At 45.0% G+C, this 23,466-nt stretch overlaps 1 protein-coding gene across 1 annotated transcript in view; it reads left to right on the forward strand.

Annotated features, from left to right (window-relative positions):
* The first annotated feature begins 3,827 nt into the window (after positions 1-3,827).
* Positions 3,828-23,466, forward strand: part of ATP2C1 (ATPase secretory pathway Ca2+ transporting 1) — a 79,535-nt gene continuing 59,896 nt past the window's right edge. The window contains exon 1 of the mRNA XM_060248873.1: positions 3,828-3,914. The gene's annotated coding sequence lies outside the window, so the exon portion shown is untranslated. The remainder of the gene's footprint in view (positions 3,915-23,466) is intronic.

Raw genomic sequence — 23,466 nt, forward strand, 5'->3', positions numbered from 1 at the left:
TTTCAGTATAGCATCTAGTGCCTCTCCCCAAAATACCACCCAAGTTTCAAAATGATTGGACCAGGGAGTCCAATTCTATGAGCCCCAAAAGAAGGTGCCCCTATCCATTATTTCCTATGGAAGGAAGGCATTTAAAAAGGTGTGCTGTCCCTTTAAATGTGATGGCCAGAACTCCCTTGGAGTTCAATTATGCTTGTCACACCCTTGCTCCTGGCTCTACCCCAAAAGTCTCCTGGCTCCACCCCCAAAGTCCCCAGATGTTTCTTGAATTGGACTTGGCAACCCTAACTGAACTCTTCGAAAGAAATAAACATCCTTGCGGGTATATTTGATCTATCAAACAGTAAAATTTGTTACTGAGCAAACAGATAGCAGTCTTTACAACCGTCACTGAATGGCACTGTAATGATTTGGCATTTCAGTTAAACCAATTCCAGTGCATCATCTGAAGAGATGGATATAGATTTTTGCAGGCTGACAAATGAACTCTAGCTTAGTTTGCTAAAGAATCCTTATCTTAACTGGTCTAACCTTTTTTGGTGCTCTTTTGCTCTTCCCAGTGGCTAAGTTCAGCCCTGGGCTTGTCTCAGATTGGAACATGCAATGAAACAGTTAACAAAACAGAATAAAATGTGCAGAACACGTGTTCTGCAGCACTGAAAATCATACTGAATCACCACTCTCTCTGTCTGTCTGTCTGTCTGTCTGTCTGTCTCTCTCTCTCATCTGTCTGTCTTCACAACAGGAACTCCCAATGGGAAAATGACTGTTATTCTCCCCTTCATTCTCATAACCCTCTGAAACTGAAACTGAGTGACCAATAGGGATGTGGGGCATCCTGGGCACCCTCTCCATTGCTTGTTGGCACCTCAGAGGCTGGGGGGGGGGGCGGAATAAGGAGAAAATGTGAGGAGGGGAGTGCCGCATAAAGCCAGTGTGTGACCTCACTTCTGGTTTCACATTGGGGGTTGACACTCAAGGATTTTCCAAAATCTCTATGGTTTAACCATATAGTTTGGACAAGTCCTAGATTGTCACCCTAACATCATGATGCTTTTCACTGGAAGATGATATTGCATGCTGGTATGAAGTTGGCACTTCTGTCCCCACTCAGCAGATCCTCCTTGGGGTGCCAGATGGCAGCTAGGCATACCTAGTGACTGCCCACGGTCACCCAGCAAACTTCCATGGCAAAGCAAGGATTCAAACCTTGGCCTCTCACATTTTAGTCCAACACTCTAACTATTCCACCACTCTGGCTGTTTTGGATTAGCAGTGAAAGGTTTCTATGAGACTTCTGCATCATGGAAAAATTTATGCTCAAGCACCTCTCACCTTAGACATTTAGTACCCGAACAGGTAATTTCCCAGTCTGTCTGAGAGAAAAATTTAAAGCCAAAAAAGACGTGGACATGCTGCCTTTGTAATTGGACTGAGCACATTATCCAACCCAATAAATTTAGTGTCTAAGAAAATAATATTTGATGGGCTATTTTTTATTGCATATTTTTTATTTTAAAAATTATATGCACCAATATAATTTACAGTTTCTTGTAATTATTTGGCGCCACCCCCAAAATCTTCAGGTATTTCCTAACCTGCGGGTGGCAGCCCTACTTACTTGACTTAAAGTTAGCCACAATAGTAAAACCATAACACTTGGAATACTTAGAGCTTTTTGTGAACAGGAAAGCACAGAAACACAGTTCTGGCTGGCTTGGTGTGTGGGTGTGGCCTAATATTTATTTTATTTTTATTTATTTATATTTTATTTATATTTACATTTATATCCCGCCCTCCCCGCCTAGGCGGCTCAGGGCGGCTAACAACATTTCACATATTTAACAAAGGATAAAACTTTAAAATTTAACAATTAAAGAAATTAAACATAAAAACCAATTAATTAAGTTAAAATATTTAAAATACATAATTCATTACATAGAATAAATCTGGCAGCAGTAAACTTGTTTGGCGCTGGTTCTGCCAGTTTAGATGGTTCCATAATCGTATAGTAGATGGCGGCTCCTTATTCTTAGCAACTCAGCAGATATCAGCATAGGCTTGCCTAAAAAGAGCGGTCTTGCAGGCCCCGCGGAACTGGTCAAGGTTCCGCAGGGCCCGCACTTCCTCCGGGAGCTGATTCCACAGTACAGGAGCCGCGGCTGAGAAGGCCCGAGTTCTGATATTTTGAAGTTTGACCTCTCTCGGCCCAGGGATAGTCAATTTATTTTTGCCCATCGACCTCAGTGCCCTCTGGGGTTCATATGGGGAGAGACGGTCCCTTAGGTAGGCTGGTCCTCGGCCATATAGGGCTTTAAAGGTAATAACCAACACTTTGTACTGGACTCGGTAGGTAATTGGCAGCCAGTGCAGTTCGCGCAGTCCCGGCCGTATGTGCTCCCATTTTGGGAGCCCCAATAATAGCCTGGCCGACGCGTTCTGCACCAGCTGCAGCTTCCGAGTCCGGCACAGAGGTAGCCCCAAGTAGAGGGCATTACAGTAGTCCAGTCTTGAGGTGACCGTTGCATGGATCACTGTTGCGAGGTCGCGACGCTCCAGGAAGGGGGCCAACTGCCTTGCCCGCTTCAGATGGAAGAATGCTGACTTGGCAGTGGCTGCTATCTGGGCCTCCATTGACAATGAAGGCTCCAGTAAAATGCCCAAACTCTTTACCTGGCGCGCGGGTTTCAATAGCGCGCCGTCGAAGGTTGGGAGAGCTATTTCCCCTCCTAGAGCGCCGCGATCCACGCAAAGGACCTCTGTCTTCGCTGGATTCAACTTCAGCCCACTCAACCTGAGCCACGTCGCTACAGCCTGTAAAGCCCGATCCAGATTCCCCGGGGCGGAGTCGGGCCGGCCGTCCATTAGCAGATAGAGCTGGGTGTCATCAGCATATTGATGGCAACCCAGCCCAAACCTCCGGACAATCTGGGCAAGGGGGCGCATATAAATGTTAAATAACATTGGGGAGAGAACTGCCCCCTGAGGCACCCCACAATCAAGTGTGCGCCTCTGGGATCGCTCCCCCCCAATAGCCACCCTTTGTCCCCGACCGGAGAGGAAGGAGGAAAGCCATTGCAAGGCCAACCCCCCAACCCCTATGTCGGCGAGGCGGCACTTTAGCAACTGATGGTCGACTGTATCAAATGCCGCCGACAGGTCTAGTAGCATCAGTACCGCAGTGCCGCCCCGATCCAGATGTCGCTGGAGGTCATCTACCAAGGCGACCAGCACCGTCTCCGTCCCATGGCCCGGTCGGAACCCAGACTGGCACGGGTCAAGGATGGAAGCGTCATCTAGGAACCTCTGAAGCTGCAACGCCACTGCCCTCTCAATGATTTTACCTAAAAATGGTAAATTGGACACCGGCCGGTAATTCGCCAATTCGGCCGGGTCTGCTGTACATTTTTTTTAAAAGAGGGCGAACCAGCGCCTCTTTCAAGGGCGTTGGAAAGTGCCCCTCGGTGAGGGATCTATTTATGATGCAAATGAGTTTCTGCTGGGCTTTTCCTACAAAATTGCCCTGTGTGAAATGGTGATGTCAGGGGGTGTGGCCTAATATGCAGATGAGTTAGGGCTGGGCTTTTTATACAAAAAAGTCCTGGGAATACTCCTTGTGGACACATTTGCTTTCTGAAATTTCATAACTGGTTGAGTTAGATCTCCTCCCAGGTGATCTCTCAGTCTAGTAGTTTACAAAACCTGTTTAGCTTCCATAGTAACCAGAACTACATCATGGCCTTCAGGCCATTCTCTGGAGCAAGCTTGTTGGCTGTACTTCAGTTGCGGAGGCGTTTTATGCTGAAGCTTTTATGTTGAAGCTTTGGGTCTGAACTCTGATCTTCTAGGGAACTGGAAGTCCTTTGTAAAGATCAACTTGAGCACCAGTTCAGGAAATCTACTTTCTGCACTTGGTAAGTTCTATTTTGGGGGTATTACTCAGGAGTTCTGAATTGGGACTGGAATTGTGTTGCAGGTAGAATTCAGTTGCTTCTCTAAAAAGACGTTTTTCATGGCCGCATACAGACCAATGGTTTTTGCTGCATAATTTTAAGAGGGTTATAAAATGGCACAGGTCTGTGGCTGTGGGGAGATGAATACTTTTACTTCATTAAAAAAAATCCAGAACTGCTTTTGTTGCTTGTGCAATTATATTTAAACAGTAACCACTATATGCATGGAAGTAACACTATGAAGATGATGTGAGAAACCCTTATGGGCATGTAGGATGCTTTTGAAAAAAAAAAATCACACGTGCATTGTATAGTGCAAAAAGGCTAAAACATGAGTGTAAATCAGTTGGCCTGTTTAGCCACCTATCAGCTCAGAAACGTGATACTGGTGTACTTAAAGTTGCTTTTGCTTGGGTTGCCAACCTCCAGGTAGTGGCTAGAGATCTATAGTACAGTTTGACTGGCATTTGTCCAGTACTTTGGGTACATCTTAAACCTTATGACATCAGAAAGGGAATAATGTGTGCCCATAATCTACCTTCCCATAAGGGGTAAAGTTGAAACACAAGCAGAGTGGTACAGAAGCCATTTCCTTTCCATTCTTATTTTTGTGATCATGGCCTCTTTAACAAACTTGTATGTGATGGACTGTCTGTTACCAATATATTTGTAGTCCTAACACTTGGACTAAACCTGTGGCGTATTTTCACTTAGAGAAGGGAATCAAAATGTGATTTTGTCCAATGAGCTTGGATTGCCAAACTCCAGGTGGTGAACCTAGGGATAACCATGTCAAAAGATACTTTCAAATATACACAGTTTTACAGCAAACACTCTTATTATTACCGGTATATGGATCAAAACCAGCTTAATATTACTCATAACAGCATCAATAACAAAAATTCCAAATACAAATATACATGTATTAAATCACAAATCCAATTGCTAGTATGCATACAAAGAGTCCACTAGCAATGGCCAGAAAAATTTCTTCAATACTGTGAATACTCAGAAGGTGCTAGCAATTCTCTCCAGAATAACAGTAGATTGAAAGTGAAAAGCTTCTGGTAATGTAGACATAGTGACCTTTGTCTGACAAATTACTTGATTATTCTGGAACTAAATACTTACAAAGCAACATACAAACCAAAAACTCTTATTAATTACAAAAGGAATTTCACAACACAACTCACCCAATGCTCAATACAATACTAGCTCAAGAATCAGTAGTCAATTTCACACTAGGCACAGATGGTTCTCCTGTGCGGCAATGAAGCCGCAATTAATTAGTACCCTTGGAACGGAACATAAAATAACTTACAAATCAATGTCCAAACTAAGCTAATGTAGGGTTGCCAAGTCCAATTCAAGAAATATCTAAGGACTTTGGGGGTGGAGCCAGGAGACTTTGGGGGTGGAGCCAAGATTAAGGCTGTGACAAGCATAATTGAACTCCAAAGGGAGTTCTGGCCATCACATTTAAAGGGACGGCACACCTTTTCAATTCCTTCCTTCCATAGGAAATAATAAAGGATAGGGCACCTTCTTTTGGGGCTCATAAAATTGGATCCCCTGGTCCAATCTTTTTGAAACTTGAGGGGTATTTTGGGGAGAGGCACTAGATGCTATACTGAAAATTTGGTGCCTCTACCCCAAAAAACAGGACCCCCCAGAGCCCCAGATCAATTCTTCATGATTTTCTATGGGAATAAATCTCCATAGGGAATAATAGAGTGCCCAACAGACATTTCCCTCCCCTCCCCCCACTTTCTGACGACCCGGAAGCGGGGGGAGGGCCTCCAAACCGGAGGATCCCCTGCCCCCACCTGGGGATTGGCAACCCTAAGCTAATGGCTGCTTTGAAGGTAGACTCTGGTATTATACCTCATTAAAGTCCCGCTCATTTCCAAACCCCATCCACATCAGGAAAGGAAAGGTCCCCTGTGCAAGCACCAATCATTTCTGACTCTGAGATGACTTTGCTTTCACAATGTTTTCACAGCAGACTTTTTACAGGGTGGTTTGCCATTGCCTTCCCCAGTCATCTACGCTTTCCCCCCAGCAAGCTGGGTACTCATTTTACCAACCTCAGAAGGATGGAAGGCTGAGTCAACCTTGAGCCGGCTACCTGAAAACCCAGCTTCCACCGGGGATCTAACTCAGGTCGTGAGCAGAGCTTAGGACTGCAGTACTGCAGCTTTAACACTCTGCGCCACGGGGCTCTTCACCCTCATCAGATCCACCCTCAAAATCTCTGTGTATTTCCCAACCTGGAGCTGGCAACCCTAAACTACATCGACCACCAGTACTCTGGCAGTAGTTTTTGCTGAAGTAAGTTAAGATATTAACTTAGTTATGCTCTATTTCCAAGTGCCAAGAAAAGCCTTTTAGGTTTGCTTTTTTCCTCTCTCTTAACTGATATGTACATTTTTTGTACAGGATGTTTATTTTATTTACAAGGGCCACCATCTGCTAAGCAAATTGTAGGCCTTTTATTGGGGAATATTTTTTTTTTATTACTTGGTTTGCAGAAGATCCTTGTGGATCTGGTGGATAGATGTATTATAGAAAATTGACCACTAACTAATACAGCAGAGTCCATCAAGTTCTAAAATTAGAACAATTTTATGTAGTTATGATCCAGAGCTTAACTTTTGGTGTGATTTCCTCTGCATTTAACTTGATTTTAATGTGGTGGTGAAACCTAAAATGCTTCATGTACCCCATTTACTTTCCACAGAAGTGAAGTTCACTGAGCATTAAATCCAAAGTAATTTTTGATCAACAAGTTGTGCCATTTGTGAAATGGAGTAAAGTTAATCATAAAAATATAGCTCAAAGAATTTGCTTAATGATTTAAAACTAAGTTTGGTTCTGTAAAACAATTACAACAAAATATATATGTTTTGTACTTTTCATCAAAAAGTGTCTGAACTGGCTGAGATTGAAACTGAAGCAGAGCCAGTGTGGTGTGGTGGACAGAATGCCATACTAGGACCTGGAAGACCCAGGTTCAGATCTGCACTCTGCCACGGAAGCTCAATGAGTGATCTTGGACCAGTCACATACCCTCAGCCAAACTATCTCACAAGCTCATTGTGAGCATAAAATGGAAGAGAAAATAAGCTGTAAGCTATTGTTTGGGTCCACGTTGTAGAGAAAGAAAGGGTATCAAAGAAGTAAATAAATAATTGATAAGGTTAGGGCTACCAATTCTGGGTTGAGAAATTCATGGAGATTTGGGTGTGGAGCTGGGGAAGGCAGGTTGTGCAGAGGGGAGGAATTTCAGCAGGGTAGAATGCCATAGAGTTCACCCTCCAATGTAGCCATTTTCTCTAGGGAAACTGACTTCTGTAGTATGGAGATCAGCTGTGATTCTGGGAGATTTCCATGCCCCACCTGGAGTTTGGCAACGCTAAACTTGTAATGGAAATCTCAATGAAAATGTTTTTCTAGCAACAGCGAAAGGCTAACTCCATGTGGGAATCATTAAGAAACACCGAAGCCATGGCCTGGCAATCCTAAAGTAACACTAGTTCATATGTTGCTTTCATCTCCCCACATAGCTTGTGGCCACTGAAGTGGGCTAGACACACAGAATGCATATTTTTGCTACCACCAGTTTCTTATTTTTAGGCCCTCAGAAGTCCACTTGTTGGTCATGCCGTTCTCTTGTGATGCACTGCTTTCTTAGGGTCAATAGTACTTGCAATAGAATGCTCTCATCTTTGTATGTAGATTCAGGTGGGGTAGCTGTGCAGGTCTGAAGCAGCAGAACAAAGAATGAGACCAGTTTTGTCCACAGCAGAAGCTTTCATGTGCAAGCACACTTACAGGAGTGGAGTGGGGGGTTGCTGTCAGAAAGGACCATTTAGAATCAAGATGGATAAGTGCTGGATGATTATACTTGAGTTTGGATGCAAGAAAGATCCGTGAATGGCAGTAAATTAGCATATGAATACAAGAGTTAATAAGCAGATGTGGGAATGAGGTTTGAGTCCAGTGGCACCTACAAATCAAATAGAGTTCAGTTCTGGGTACAAGCAAGAACTGAGAGACTTAGTACGTACATTCCTTCAGATTCACTGAAGCAGATTTCATCAAGTATATTACATATAGAAGGGGAGATAGTGGCCAGGAAAAACTACTAAGACTCAAGATGCCTAAATAACTGAGCAATACATACAGCTAAGACTGGAATAACAGTTTAAAGGAAAGGAAAGGTCCCCTGTGTAAGCACCAGTTGTTTCCGACTCTGGGGTGATGTTGCTTTCACAACGTTTTCATGGCAGACTTTTTACGGAGTGGTTTGCCATTGCCTTCCCCAGTCATCTATACTTTCCCCTCAGCAAGCTGGGTACTCATTTCACCCACCTTGGAAGGATGGAAGGCTGAGACAACCTGAGCTGGCTACCTGAACCAGCTTCCGCTGGGATCGAACTCAGGTCATGAGGAGAGCTTAGGACTGCAGTACTGCAGCTTTAACACTCTGTGCCACAGGGCTCTTAACACATTGAAACAGACATGTAAATAGCAGTAAATTGGTATACAGATGATAAAGGAGTTAACAACATTTGTGAGAACTAAGTTTGAGTTCAGTGGGACTTTTAAGATCAACAAAGTTTGATATCTGGGTATAAGTGAGAACTGAGTGACTTAGAATGTGCAGTGAGATAAGAAGCCGGTATTTCTTTTAAACCTGGACAGCAATCCCCACTCCCACCCCATCCCCTATAAATAAGGCTTAAGAACATAAGAACTTAAGAGAAGCCATGTTGGATCAGGCCAATGGCCCATCCAGTCGAACACTCTGTGTCACACAGTGGCCAAAAAGTGCCATCAAGAGGTCCACCAAGGCTTGAGGAAACTGTTTCTTTTTCTCTTTTTTTGGGGGGGGGGTGTATTTTTGGTATATTGTGTGTGTGTGTCTGCACCTGGAAATCATGTCAGCCTCTGGTGACTGACTCCTACTGGAGGCCTGGAGGATATTCAGAGGTGGCTGAATAGAGCTTGCCCCTGTCCTCTCGATTGGGTAGGTCAAGGAAGTCTTCCATCTAAGTACTAACTACAGTTGATCCTGCTTAACTTCCAAGATCCGACGAGATAGGGTTTTCCTGACCTATCCAGGTCAGAGCTTGAGGAAATCGTTTCAGTGTATCTGATGAAGTGTACTTGCACAAGAAAGCTTATGCCATGACTAAAACTTGGTCTTAAAGGTGCCACTGGACTCAGACTTCATATGGTTGAGTGAAAGATATCTAGGAACAATCTCATCCCCCCCCTTCCTATTAAATATATTGCAATGGCTGAATTTGAATTGCAGACAGATTCTTGAACATATACTGAGATACATTTACAAAATACTGTAAGTGTTACTAGTATGCTTTCTTATCAAGAGTTTTTAAAATTCCCTTTGGCATTTCCAGATTTTCTTTGAAAACAGCTCCTACAAAGAAGCTTAAGGATTTACTGTTCAGTCTTTCATATGCCAATTAGGACTTAATCACCTCACACTCTTATTTTAATTATTCTGTTGGGAGACAAAGACTGGAAAATTACTGCTTTGCAGACAATTTTGCTATTTGTAATACAGTTAACAGATCATTAAATGAATTCACAGCAATCCTACCTGAATCTTGCTGTTGCAGACATTAGTATAACCAGATAAAGGTACATTAGCTGTTAAGAAAAAAACTTTAAACCAACTCATAAAACTTGTTAGCATGATGAAATGTAGGATTGTCAGCCTCCAGGTGGGACCTGGAGATCGCCTACTTTTCCAACTGATCTCCAAATGGCAGAGATCAGCTCCTCTGGAGAAAATGGCTGCTTTGAAGGATGGATTCTATGGCACTGTACCACACTGAGGCCCCTCCCCTCCCAAACCCTGCTCTCTGCCAGATCCAACCCCAACGTCGCCAGGTGTTTTCCAACACAGACCTGGCAAACCTAATGGAATGGGGGAGCAGGTATCTCAATCTAAGTTGTCATTCATCTGTAGTAAAATGTATGCTTCATTGGATGTCCAAAATATTTGGCTCAAATCTTCAGCACTGTATGACGTGGATTAAATCAACCAATCATGTTGAAACAATCATCATACTTCATCCTCATTCTCAGGGTTCACTCGGGGCCTAGTTAAACATTATACTTTCTCTGGTTCTGGTCACCAGATGAAGTCTGGGAGAAATGATGTTTGCCTCAGTGAAAGGGCTGCCAGCCCCTGGTTGGAAAATTCCTGGAGCTTTGTGGGTGGAGCCTGGGGACAATGGGGTTTAGGAGAGGAGCGACCTCAGTGGGATATAAGGCCACAGAGTTCATCCTCCAAGCAGTCATTTTTCCAGAACTGATCTCTGCAGGCTGGATATCAGTTTTAATTTCATGAATCTCCAGGCCCCACCTGGAGGCTGGCAACTTTGCCTGGGAAGATTAATGTGCACCAATGGGCTTCCCCAGCAGTACATATTGTAAGCCAAAATGCCCTCAAAACGAGGATGGGGAATTGTCAGGTGGGCACCTGGCTTAATCAGGATCTTTTTACCTATGTATACAGGATTCCACATCCAGAAATTAATGCTTAAAAATATTAGGGACTCTAATTAAGTAAAACAATTAAAATTTATTCCAGAAAAATATAGGCTTCCATACAAGACAAGTAATTCACAAAACACATATACAGTCTTAAGAAAAATAGAAAGAGATATAGAGACAACACATGGATAGACAAACAGGGTGATTATTACTGATCGTAGTCTTCAAGAAGGCTCCAATGGTGACGATAGAGGACAGGGGAAATGGGACCGTCAACTGTGGCCAGAATCAGGGATGGATCTAGACAGTGGAACTGGGGTACTGCTAGATGCACACCTGTGAGTAGCTAGTCCACAGGTTATAAGGACTATCTTGAGCCCTTAGGGAATGGGAGGTACAAGGGAGGAGGAAGGTGGTCAGCTGATGCATGACCTCCCAAAAACGGGAGCCTTCGCAGTGACCATAAGGGCTGGACTACTGTGATAGCCAATAGAAAGTTCATTGGTGGCACCTAATTGGGTGCCCATTCCTGACCAATGAATAGGCTTGGGTCCTGGATACCTGAGTGAACTTTCAGGTTGAAATGGACCAGGGTGGGGGTGCTCCAAGGGGACAGTATAGAGAAGAATGGGGGGAATCACTGGGTGGAGGTGTGCTTGAGTTTATCACACTTAACAAAAAGGGTGACAATAGAGGGCCAAATTGTTATCTAAGGTAACGCCCAGTTTACACAAAGGAACTTGGCTCTGGCTGAAGATGGTCTTCCTCTTCTTCTGTCTTCTTCTTGGCACCAGTCTTTGTCTTGAGTTCCGCTGGACAAAGACAGTGGTGGTTGGGCAATTAGCCACGCCTGGGGTGGGTCGATTGCCTACACTCACAGGTGACATCTGGCGAGTACGTGAGCCATTCGCTTTGCTGAATGATGATGATGTAATTAATGACATAATCGTACTGGTGACATCACACACCGGCCACTCTAGGAGCTTCTGGGAAAACTCTATGGTTTTCCTGAATGCTCTAGCAATCTGGGAGGAAAACTCTATTGTACCAAACGATTGGCCCTTTCTTCCATCCCTGGCGTGAGGCCTACGGCTCAGGGCAGTGTGGCAGATTATCTGTTCTCTAGTTTTCCACCAGAAGCTGCTCCAATGGTAGAGCCATCTATCAGCCACAAGCCCCACTGGTGAATGGTCCACTTTCCTTGAAGACTGGGCAGGTCACACATAAAGGTGCTCTGAAGAGCCACGTTGCTCCTAAGCCAGAGTTAGTATCACTGTTTTAGTGTATCCCCAGGATGGCACAGAAAGCAAATTCTTCTCCTAGGCTGAAAAAGGAGAAAGAAACTGAGGAGGAGGGGGTTCAGAATCACCCATAAAATTCTTGCAGGCACAGCTTGAACACTTGGGTGGCCCTATGCTTTCCTCTTGGCTTGGAAGAACAGAGGTGAGTTCTTGTTCTTCCTACTTCTAGGGTTGCCAGGTCCTCCCTGACCACCAATGGGGCATGGGGGCAGGGTTGGGTTGCCAGTTCCAGGGTGTGAAACTCCTGAAGATTTGGGGGTGGAGCCTGGGGAGAACAAGGACCTCAGTGAAGCACAATGCCATCTAAAGCATCCTTTTTCTTCAAGGGAACTGATCTCTGTAATCTGAAGATGAGCTGTAATTCCAGGGGATCCTCAGGTCCCACCTGGAAAGTGGCATCCCTATGGGCTGTAGGCAAGCAAACTATTGGCTTCTCTTCAGTTTCACAGTTTCAAACCACAAGACTTGCCTCTGTATTCTTATCCCATGCTGCAAGTAGCATCATGGGAAATACACATCGACTTATTGGTCTTAAAAGTCTGAATTCTCCACTGTGAAGAGGCAATTCTTTCCTGCATCCGTGAGGGGTACTCATAGTGTGAAACTTCTTTCTTTGTGCATGGCACCATTTTGTTCCTTTAGGGAGTGATACAAAGTCTACCCACATAACTGCTAAAGAAATAAGCTGGAGGCTAAGGGGCAAGGAGAACCACTGGAAACTCCTGAGCAGGCCAGTTTCCTCCATTTCCTAGTTTTTCCTTAGCTGGCCATCAACTGTGCTACACATTCCTGGAACAAGTGCTTCTTGGAAAGAGATACTTTTAGTTAATTTACAGCACTTTCTGATTCTGAACAGGTTCGGAAACAACAAGCCTGTGGCAGACTTGCTTTGCTGATTTTTAAATTGGCATTAAAAAAAAGACTAGGCTTAGATTTTAGGCAGAGACTGCAGAAAGGGTCCCTGCCAAACACCCGCAGCCTCAGCAGAAATCCTTCCTTCCAGGAAGTCTACTGTCTTCTGAATGACATATGCAGTGTGTCACATTTAATTGCCTTTGCCAAAGTGAGACTTGGAATTTCTAGCAATATGCTTTTCCTTTTACAATTAAGATCCACTAGGATACTTTGATTCTTTATTAGGGAGTTGGCAATGTATTTGCAGACTGGCAACAAAACTCTGAAAGGACTCTGCTTAATTTTGCCTTATTTTGAAATGTTTTTCATGCTAATCTTTTCCATGGTGTACAAAACTCCCCTAACCTGTCTATCACAATATCATAGCTAGAGTTTTCTTCAGCTATTAGTGAAAAGGTATTAAACAAACAAATTACCGAAATGTTACATTCCTTTTATTGCTGCGCCGCCCCCCCTCCCCCGTGCCAATAACTTCCATCCATAAATCCAGCTGCATTTAAATCATACCGTTTTCGCACACAGCTTACCACACGGTCATGTTCCTGTTCTCTCCGCAGCGTCCGTCGGATTTCCCACTATCTGCGCCGGAGTTACAGTAAGTGTTGCGGCTTTTGCGTAGCAAACGTAAACTGGGTTTTAGCGGTTTATGTTTGCTACGCAAAAGCTGTGGCATTTCCTGTAACTTCGGCGCAGATAGTGGGAAATCCGACAGACGCTGTGGAGAGAACAGGAACGTGACTGTGTGGTAAGCTATGTGCGAAAACGGTCTCAGTTTTTATTATTATTATTATTATTATTATTACATTAAGCTTATATCCTGCCCTCTCCGCAAGCGGACTCAGGGCGGCTCACAACATTACATTACTACCATTAAAACCAATAAAACATATAAAACATAATTACATATTTAAATTATTTAAAACCATTTCGTGGTGCTGTGTTAATACAGTACAATATAGGCGGTTCTGAAAATTTGGTGGTGACCACCAGTACTCTACTTGGTGCTCTATATGATGTCCAGTGGCAGCTCTCTCTCAGTTAGATATCGAAGGCCTGTCGAAACAATTCGGTCTTACTGGCCCTGCGGAACGTAGGCAGATCCCGCAGGGCCCTTATGGCTTCCGGGAGAGTGTTCCAGAGTTCTGGTGCTGCCACCAAGAAAGCCCTGGTTCGTGTCATACGCAACCTGGCTTCTTTTGGTCCTGGGATGGACAGTAGATTTTTTGTCCCTGAACGCAGTGCTCTCTGGGGAATATACGGAGAAAGGCGGTCCCGCAGATAGACAGGTCCCTGACCATAAAGGGCTTTAAAGGTCAGTACCAACACCTTGAAACGAACTTGGAACACAACAGGAAGCCAGTGCAGCTCTTTCAGCACCGGCTGAATGTGCTCCCATCGAGGGAGTCTCATTAACAGCCGTGCCGCAGCGTTCTGCACTAGCTGTAGTCTCCGGGTTAGCGTCAAGGGTAGCCCAATGTAGAGAGCATTACAGTGATCTATTCTTGAGGTGACCGTGGCATGGATCACCATTGCTAAGTCGTTGTGTTCCAGGAATGGGGCCAGCTGCCGCAGCTGCCGAAGGTGAAAAAAGGCGGATCTAACAGTGGCTGCTACTTGGGCCTCCATTGTGAGGGAGGACTCAAGGAGCATGCCCAAGCTCTTGACCTTAGGGGCCGGTATTAATGGCACCCCATCAAGAGCCGTCAGACAAACCTCCCTCCCTGGGTCACCCCGACTCAGATAGAGAACCTCCATCTTCGTTGGATTCAGCTTCAGCTGGCTCAGCCTGAGCCAAGAAGCCACGGCTTGAAGAGCCAGGTCTAGATTTTCCGGGGTACAGTCGGACTGGCTGCCCATCAATAGATAGAGCTGGGTGTCATCTGCATATTGATGACGCCCCAGTCCATACCTCCTGACAATCTGGGCAAGGGGGCGCATATAGATGTTAAATAGCATCGGGGATAGGACTGCTCCCTGTGGCACCCCACAGCTGAGAGAGTGCCTCTGGGATACTTCCTCCCCTATCACCACCCTTTGTCCCCGATCTTGGAGAAAGGAGGTCAACCACTATAAGGCGGACCCCTGAATCCCATATCGGCAAGGCGGCTAGTCAGTAGCTGATGGTCAACCGTATCAAAAGCAGCTGACAGATCTAATAACAACAGCACCGCTGAGCCGCCCCGGTCCAGATGTCGCATGAGGTCATCTATGAGGGCGACCAGAACCGTCTCCGTCCTGTGACCTGGTCGAAAGCCGGACTGGAATGAATCCAGTGCGGAAGTGTCCTCCAGGAATCCCTGTAGCTGAGTTGCCACCGCCCGCTCTATATCCTTACCCAAAAAGGGAATGTTTGATACCGGCCGATAATTTACCAATACGGCCGGATCTGCAGATGGTTTTTTAAAGAGGGGACGGACCACTGCCTCTTTAAGAGGTGTGGGAAAGATCCCTTCTACCAGGGAACTGTTGACAATACCTTGTAGTGGTTCACGTAGCCACGTCTGGCTAGCTTTTATAAGCCAGGACGGGCATGGATCCAACCTACAAGTCGTAGGGCGTACAGCCAAAAGGATCCTGTCAACTTCCTCCAGGCTGAGTGGACTGAAGGAATCCAGAATTGGACCAGAAGACACGCTCGGTGCCCCAAGTTCTTTCACTGTATCAACTATGGCGGGAAGGTCACGTTGGAGCGATGAGACCTTATCTGCGCAAAAACTCGCAAAAGCCTCACAGCCTATTTCCAGTTCTCTAATATTTTGTTTACCCTGTGATAGAGTTGTTAGTGACCGAATTATACTAAACAATTCTGCTGGGTGCGAGGTCGCAGACGCAATTCTGGATGCAAAATAAGTCTTTTTTGCAGCCTGAACTGCCATCTCATAGGTCCGCATAAATGACCTATAGGATGTTCTCGTAGCTTCATCGTTTTTACTGTCTGCAGCACAGCTGGAACAATCAAACTTGTCTAGAGTTTTTCTTCTTGCTTCTCAGTCCATCCTTTAAGAATTGCCACTCTCTGGGAGGCTACCCCAAGAATGTAGAAGGCTGCTAGCAAATAACAGCAACACAAGGAAAGTATTGGGTATCAATATGATTGATACAAACCACTCCATTTGAAAGACTATTCTAGCTTGTTATCCTGCCAGATTCCTTTAATCTATTGCTGTCTATGCCTTTGGCACATTTTAAACTTTGTCACAACACCTAGGTATCCATATTGACTCCGACAGGCCACTGAATTTCAGATGTCATGGCTCAATTGAATTACACTTTGTGTAGTCTACCAGGCAGAACAGATCGCAGTTTATCTGCTTTCCCCCCTTGCTTCTCTACTTCTCAGTATTCATTTACAGCCCATCTTTCTTGCTGAGTTTCAAGGCGAATAACAAAATAGAAAAGTTGATTCAATCAGATGTTGATACTCACTATCTTCCCCATGTTGCTGTTGTTCTCCCCCAGTAGCTACAACAGGCAGTGGTACTCAACGAACTGGGCTTGTGAATTCTGGTACCACAACAAACCGTACTAGTGATTAACAAGCAAGCTACACATCCCAGTTTAAAGCCAGTTCTGGCTTTAAACTAATAGTGGATTGATGAAATGCAAGTTTAAGGTGCATGGTTTATTGTGGTGTCTGAATACAACTGGAGTGTTAGGGGTTATTGACCTTGCTCTGTACTTCTTTTGCAATGAAGCAACTCCATTATGTGCAAGAGCTGTATTGGCAAGGGTATAGCAGTGCCATTTGGCAGCTGTTGGCGCTGAGAATGGGGTCAAAGTTCTACTGCCACTGAAAGAGGACTGATGTGCTGTTGCACAGGGGCTAGAGTTTTTACGTACAAGCCCATGCTATCACTTTGCATTAATGGCTGTATGAATTTCTAAACCAACTCTCCGAAGCTAGAAAGTGGGAGAGGTCTTCACTACAATTGAAGTATCCAGTTTAAAATTAATTTTGCTATGTTTTCCCCAAAAGATATTGGTGCAGATTAGTTGCTGAAACTGACTTTACAAACTAGGAGTCTCTGTTTCAAATGCCACCTCTGCTGTGAACTTAAGAGCCAGTTTGGTGTAGTGGTTAAGAGTGGTTGACTCTAACCTGGAAAACCAGGTTTGATTCCCCACACCTTTGCATGAAGCCAGCTAGGTCAGTGACAGCTCTCTCAGAGCTCTCTCAGCCCCACCTGTCTCACAGGCAATGTTCTCTCTAAGGCTGAGTTAGTGTGACTAGCTCAAGGTTTTTCGCCTGTGGCTCACATGTTTTTGTCCTAGCTCAGGAAAAATGGCCCCAGAGCAAACTAATTTATGCAGTAACTCACAACTTTAATACCAGTAGCTCATGAAGTAGAATTTTTGCTCATAAGACTCTACAGCATAGAGAGAACATTGCTCACAAGATATCTGTTGTGGGGAGAGGAAGGAAAAGTGATTATGAGCCGTTCTGAGACTCCTTTGGGTAGAGAAGGGCAGGGGCACCGTTTTGTAGAAAAATAAGTTGTGGACTCATTAACATATGCCACCCCCCCCCCCCACTAGCCAAAAGCAACCCAATGCAAGAAAAGAGAGAGATCCAGCCAGCCCAAGCAGGTCTCACTCACCTGGGGCTCTCCTTGACCACCCCCACCCCCCATAGTCAAAAGGCCAGCAAGCCACCTGCTGCCCAAAATCACATAAGAAGTGGAGAAAGGTTGTGCGGGCTTCTCCAGAGGTTAATGAGGGCTGCTGGGGGTGTGGCAAAGCTCCTGGTAGCTGGCTTATGGATTGTTCTGCAGCTGCACCTACTATTCAATGGACAAGGTAAATGGGAAGAGGGGGAACTGTCACAGGAGCACAGCTGAATTTGAGGCCTGGAGAAGGGTAGGGTATAAAACCAACTCTTCTTCTCCTCCTCCTCTTGGGCACTGCAGTATACTGTCAGCTGTACTGACAATGTAGGGATAGTAACAGCCTGCCATACAGGACTGTTTATTACTTGCATTTGAACTGTATAGTCCAATCTTAATAATTTTTTCTGATGTTACTGTTTCGCTTCTAGTCTTCTTATTACTTAAACACTGGTAACATTGCGACTGCTAGTTCTCTGCTGGATTATTATTACTCATTCTGAATTACTGGTGTATATGTGTGAGATGTAGTTTTGTCAGTCTTTTCCTTTCCCCTCCCTGTTATCGCTATTTGGAGATAAGGTTATTTTTGAACTCTCATGGAATCTTGGGACATAAGTGAGCTGAGCTGGATGTATCATGCCCCTGTGACTGGTAAATAAGTCTTTGAAAGTGGCATAATTCTCTTTTATGAGAAAATGAATGAAAAATTTAAAAGAAAGTAATCATAGCAGAGTGTTACTTAGTGTCAGAATTTGTGTCAAGTATAAGTGCAATGATCATTCCCAGGTCAAATATCAGAATAGTTACAAGTAGTGAATGTCCATATGTGCTTGTCCTTCCACCTTCTGTTGCATGTTTACAATTTTCAGAAATAGAGTTTGGAACCTTTCATATGTGGCAGAGGCAAATGTACTAATAGCACTTAAACTGTAGTAGCAAGAAAACACTTCAGTGGTATCTCTGTTAGTCAAGCTGTCATTGTGACACGACTTTCCGTGTAGTTTTAGGCACAATTTAATAGATGCTGCTGGGTCTAGTTTTAAACTGTGTAATTTCTCACTTGCACTGGTCAGTTAATAACAGACTTAAGTAGGAGTCTATACGGAACATTGGAGTAGAACAAATGACTACATACTGGGTACAGAATGAGAATCACAGGCTCCAAAAAGCTTGCTTCTATAATTGTCTTGTGTGTACAAAGCATAGTAGTAATTGGCTGGCATTGGGCTATACTGTTAATCTTCCAGACCTGTATCTAACATTAAAATAAGGGCACGCATGAAATGTAATGGGTTAAGTGAAATATGTTAAGTAGAAATATGTAAAGTTCTGCATTTAGGTAGGAAAAATCCAATGCATGGTTATAGGATGGGGAGACTTGTCGTAGCAGTAGTATGTGCGAAAAGGATCTAGGGGTCTTAGTGGATCATACGCTGAACATGAGTCAACAGTGGATGCGGTGGCTAAAAAGGCAAATGCAATTTTGGACTGTGTCAACAGAAGTATAGTGTCCAGATCACATGAAGTGATGATATCACTTTACTCTGCTCTGGTAAGACCTCACCTGGAGTATTGTGTTCATTTCTGGGCACCGCATTTTAAGAAGGATATAGACAAGCTGGAACATGTCCAGAGGAGGATGCCGAAGATGGTGAGGGGTCTGGAGACCAAGTCCTATGAAGAAAGGTTGAAAGAGCTGGGTATGTTTAGCCTGGAGAGGAGGCGGCTGAGAGGTGATATGATCACCATTTTCAAGTACTTGAAGGGCTGTCATATAAAGGATGGTGTGGAATTGTTTTCTGTGGCCCCAGAAGGTAGGACCAGAACCAATGGGTTGAAATTAAATCAAAAAATTTCCAGCTCAACATTAGGAAGAACTTCCTGACAGCACGATTCCTCAGTGGAACAGGCTTCCTTGAGAGGTGGTGGGCTCCCCTTCCTTGGAGGTTTTTAAACAGAGGCTGGATGGCCATCTGACAGCAATGAAGATCCTGTGAATTTAGGGAGAAGTATTTGTGAGTTTCCTGCATTGTGCAGGGGGTTGGACTAGATGACCCTGGAGTTGGTCCCTTCCAACTCTATGATTCTAAGTGTAATTGCAGATACAGCATAACAATGGTTAAGGAAGCTCACTGTAGTCAGAAAAGGTGGGTAAGAAGTTACTTGTGGCATGATGGATGGGTCACCAGATCTCCAGCTGCCAACTGGAGGATGACAACCCTAAGTCATTACCCCTTTTTTGTAGAAAATGCCTATTTCAAAACTAGAAATATATTTTTTGTTCTACACACGTTTAATTTCAGACAACCTGGATAACTTCAATACTTCAAAAACAATGGACTTGGAATGTAAAAAATGAGCCAGAATGTTGTCAGTCGGATAAACTCAGATGTGCTTCATTATCGGGAACAAGCTGGGAATACTCTAAAACAGATGCATGTACTGAACTCATAATGTGCCTTTAAAAAAACACACAACTGGACTGTATGCCGGATATGTGGCTGACCAATGTTTGGAGTCACAGTACTGGATTATGTGAAGCTTTGGGAAGTGGCCAGGCAATTTGCATTGGGTGTGGGCTGGAAAAACTCAAGAGCACAGCATGGAAGATGATGCATTTCTGTGACATAAGGAAAGGGTTTAATTAGTTTAAACCATGGCTCAGTTGAGCTACTGGATAAAGTGCCCCTGCCCGTGCAATGCATCCTGTGTTGTCTGCCCTTTAGAAGCTCATAGGCTTGTGGCATTGGGGAATAATTAAAAAGAAAACGTAGTTGCAGGAGTAACTGCTGTTCATGGGATTGCTTTGTGCAGGCACACATGGGTTCTGCGCATGCGCAGCCCAACTTGCGGAAGAAATTTTTTTGTGTAGCTGTCCCTGTAGTGGGAGGAGCCCCAGTTAATTGACCAATCCGGTCGTTTCACACCAACGCACAGGCTTTATAACGCGGGCTCCACACACATCCCTCAGTTCGACTGAGCTGTCTTGAGCTCGGTTTTCCCTTCCCCCCTCCCCAGGGACTAACGAGGGGATGGTGGGTGGGATGTGTGCCTGCACAAGGCAATCCCATGAACAGGAGTTACTCCTGCAACTAGGTTTTCATGGGAATTGCCTTTGTGCAGTCCCACATGGGTGTGTATGTAGCTTCCCTTTACCCCGTAAAGGCGGTGGGGTGAGTCACAGTTTGCTGTGCAGCCTCCAAAACTGCTTGCGCAACTGCTGTGTCTTCCGCCTGTGTGGAGTCTAGTAAATAATGTTTTACAAATGTATCTGTGTGAGACCTTGTCGTTGCCTTGCAAATCTGTGCCAGTGGGATACCAGCTGCAAAGGCTATCGAGGTAGCCACTGCTCTGGTTGAATGTGCTCTAATTGGTTCTGGAGGCAGCGCGGCCTCCTGCTGGTAGGCCATGCGTATCGTCGCTGCTATCTAGCATGATAGTGTTTGGGCTGTTGCCGAGCAACCCTTATGATTGCCCTTGTAGAAGAGGAACAGCCTTGAAGATTTGCGGAACGGTGCCATGCGCTGTAAATAAAATAAATATCTAACTTGTGTAAGTGACTTTGTTCTGGAGTGGAAGGGTTTGGGTGGAATGCTGGTAAATTTACAGGATGCGAGAGATGGAATTTGGAGACCACCTTTGGTAGAAATCGCAAGCTGGGTTGCATTACGACCCTGTTAGGATAAAACTGGAGGAAGAGAGGTGTCGCCTTTAGGGCAGCTTACTCTCCCACTCGTTTTGCGGATGTCACTGCTATGAGGAATGCTGTTTTGAATGTCAAGCAGGGTATTGTAACCTCCACTGCCGATTCAAAAGGCGTTGCTGTTAAAGCTTGTAACACTTTTGTCAGTGACCATTGTGGTACTTGGGGGGGGGGGGTCTGCGTGGAAAAGTGTTCAGGAGGCCTTTGAGGAATCGCCTCGCTAAGGGGTGTGAGAATGTCGTATAGCCTTCAATTAGTGTATGGTAATGAGAAATCGTGGAGAGATACACCTTAATGGAGGAATTTGTCAACCCAGACTTTTTAAAATGACAATAGGAATTCCAGGACGGTAAGTATTGGGGATGTCTTCGGATCTATGTTGAAGGGCTGTAGCCATTTGCAAAAAGTCGCCATTTGGCGATATAGGATCGTCGTGTCGATGATTTGTAAGCATTGTACAAAAGTCGTCGGAGCGGTCGGGACGGCCGTAGCGGGTCATTGGCTGTAGGCGCCATGCAGTGAGCTGTAGCCGTTGGAGATCAAGGTTGCAGGTGACTGGTGTGTGGACGACCTCCAGTGTTGACAGTAAGTGGATGAATTGGAACGCAGCTCTGTGCATCAGATGCGGGAACCATAGTTGCTTTCTCCAGAATGGTGCAGTTACGATTGCACTTATTCTGGGGTTTAGGAGTCGGGCTATAGTCTGTGTTAAGAGGGGGAGTGATGGGAAAAAGTAGAGGAATTCCCCCTCCCCGCAACTTTGAAGGCATTGCCAATGGCATGGGGGTTTTGTTCCCTTCTGCAGCAAAAGTGTGGGCATTTGGCGTTCCTGCGGTCCACAAATAAGTCCAGTGTGGGTTCCCCCCAGTGGTCGCATAATGCTGCGAACACGTCTGAAGCTAGCGGCCATGCATAGCGGTCCTCCCATATGTGACTGAGGTGATCTGTCACTGTGTTTTCTTCCCCTGGGATGTATATTGCGTGCAGGGTAATCGAATGTTGGATTGCCCATTGCCAGAGTAACTCGGCTTGCCTGCAGAGCGGTAGAGATCATGTTTCACCCTGTTTGTTCACATAGAAGGTGGCTGCCATGTTGTCTGTTCGTACCAGTACTGATTGTCCTTGTAACTGTGCTGCGAAGAGGTTAAGGGCATAGCGTATTGCCTTGAGCTCTAATATATTTATATGTAAGGCACTATCATATGTAGACCATATACCACATACTGCTGCTGGGCCCAGGTATGCTCCCCATCCTGTGCGTGAAGCATCTGTGGTCAGAATCTTAGCGGGCACCAAGGGCCCAAAGGGAATTACTTTTGAGAGGTTCTTATCCTGTGCCCACCACTGCAGTCTACGGAGAATTTGTCTAGGGATTGACAGTCTCTTTGTCTGAGGTTGGGACGGTGTGTATGCCCAGACAAACCAATTCTGCAGTGGCCTCATATGGAGGCGGGCATGGGGAAGTACAAACACTGATGATGCCATCAGTCCTAGGAGTACCTGAATTGCCCTAGCGGTTTGGGAGTGATTACAGCAGAAAGCATGCACTAATTGTTGCAGCCTTTCTCTTTGCTCTGCTGGCAAGAACAGGCTGTTCCTATTTGCATCTATCAGGGCTCCTATGAAGGGGACTGTTTTTGTTGTTTGCAACCGGGATTTTCCCCCAATTTATGTCTAAACCCAACCTTTGGCAGCACTGTATGGTGATGTGCACCTGATCGTGCACGTGTTGAGGTGTCTGGGTTACTATCAGCCAGTCATCTAAATACGGAAAGATGACACAGCCCTGCTTGCATAGGTGGACTACCACTACTGCCATCACCTTCGTAAAAACCCTAGGAGCCGTGGCTATTTCAAAAGGCTAAGACTCGTATTGATAAATCTGTTGTTGGACCACAAACCTGAGGTACTGTTGGTGCTGCTGGTGTATGCGAATGTGAAAATAGGCATCCTTCATGTCAATGACTGCAATGACTGCATACCAATCTTGCCCTCCAAGAAATTGAGACACCATTTGTAATGAGATCATTTTAAACTTTAACATTTAACAAAAGATTTAACATTCTGAGGTCAAGGATTGACCATCTGACTTGGGGACCACAAAAAATGGGGAGTAGAACCCTCTGGGGTCTTCCTGTAGCGGTAAGGGTCGAATTGCCCCTTTTTGAATTAAACTAAACAATGTGGAATGAAGCGAGGGGTGGGGAGGGGGGATATGTGAAGGGGGATACGAGAGCGGGGGAAGAGATGTAAACTCTAACCGATAACCTTGTAACACAATGGCTAATACCCAGCTATCATTTGTAATGGCTTGCCACTCTCTAAAAAGTGGGGTCAAACCTGCTTGAAACGTAACCTCTTGTGATGAGAACTGTCAGAAGAGCGGCTTTGGACCGGCAGCCTCATGTGGCTGGTGATGCTGCAGGCTATGGCCTCCCTTGCTGTGCTGATTTACC

Source organism: Heteronotia binoei, chromosome 10 (assembly GCF_032191835.1).
Source record: "Heteronotia binoei isolate CCM8104 ecotype False Entrance Well chromosome 10, APGP_CSIRO_Hbin_v1, whole genome shotgun sequence".
NCBI classification, from domain to species: domain Eukaryota; kingdom Metazoa; phylum Chordata; class Lepidosauria; order Squamata; family Gekkonidae; genus Heteronotia; species Heteronotia binoei.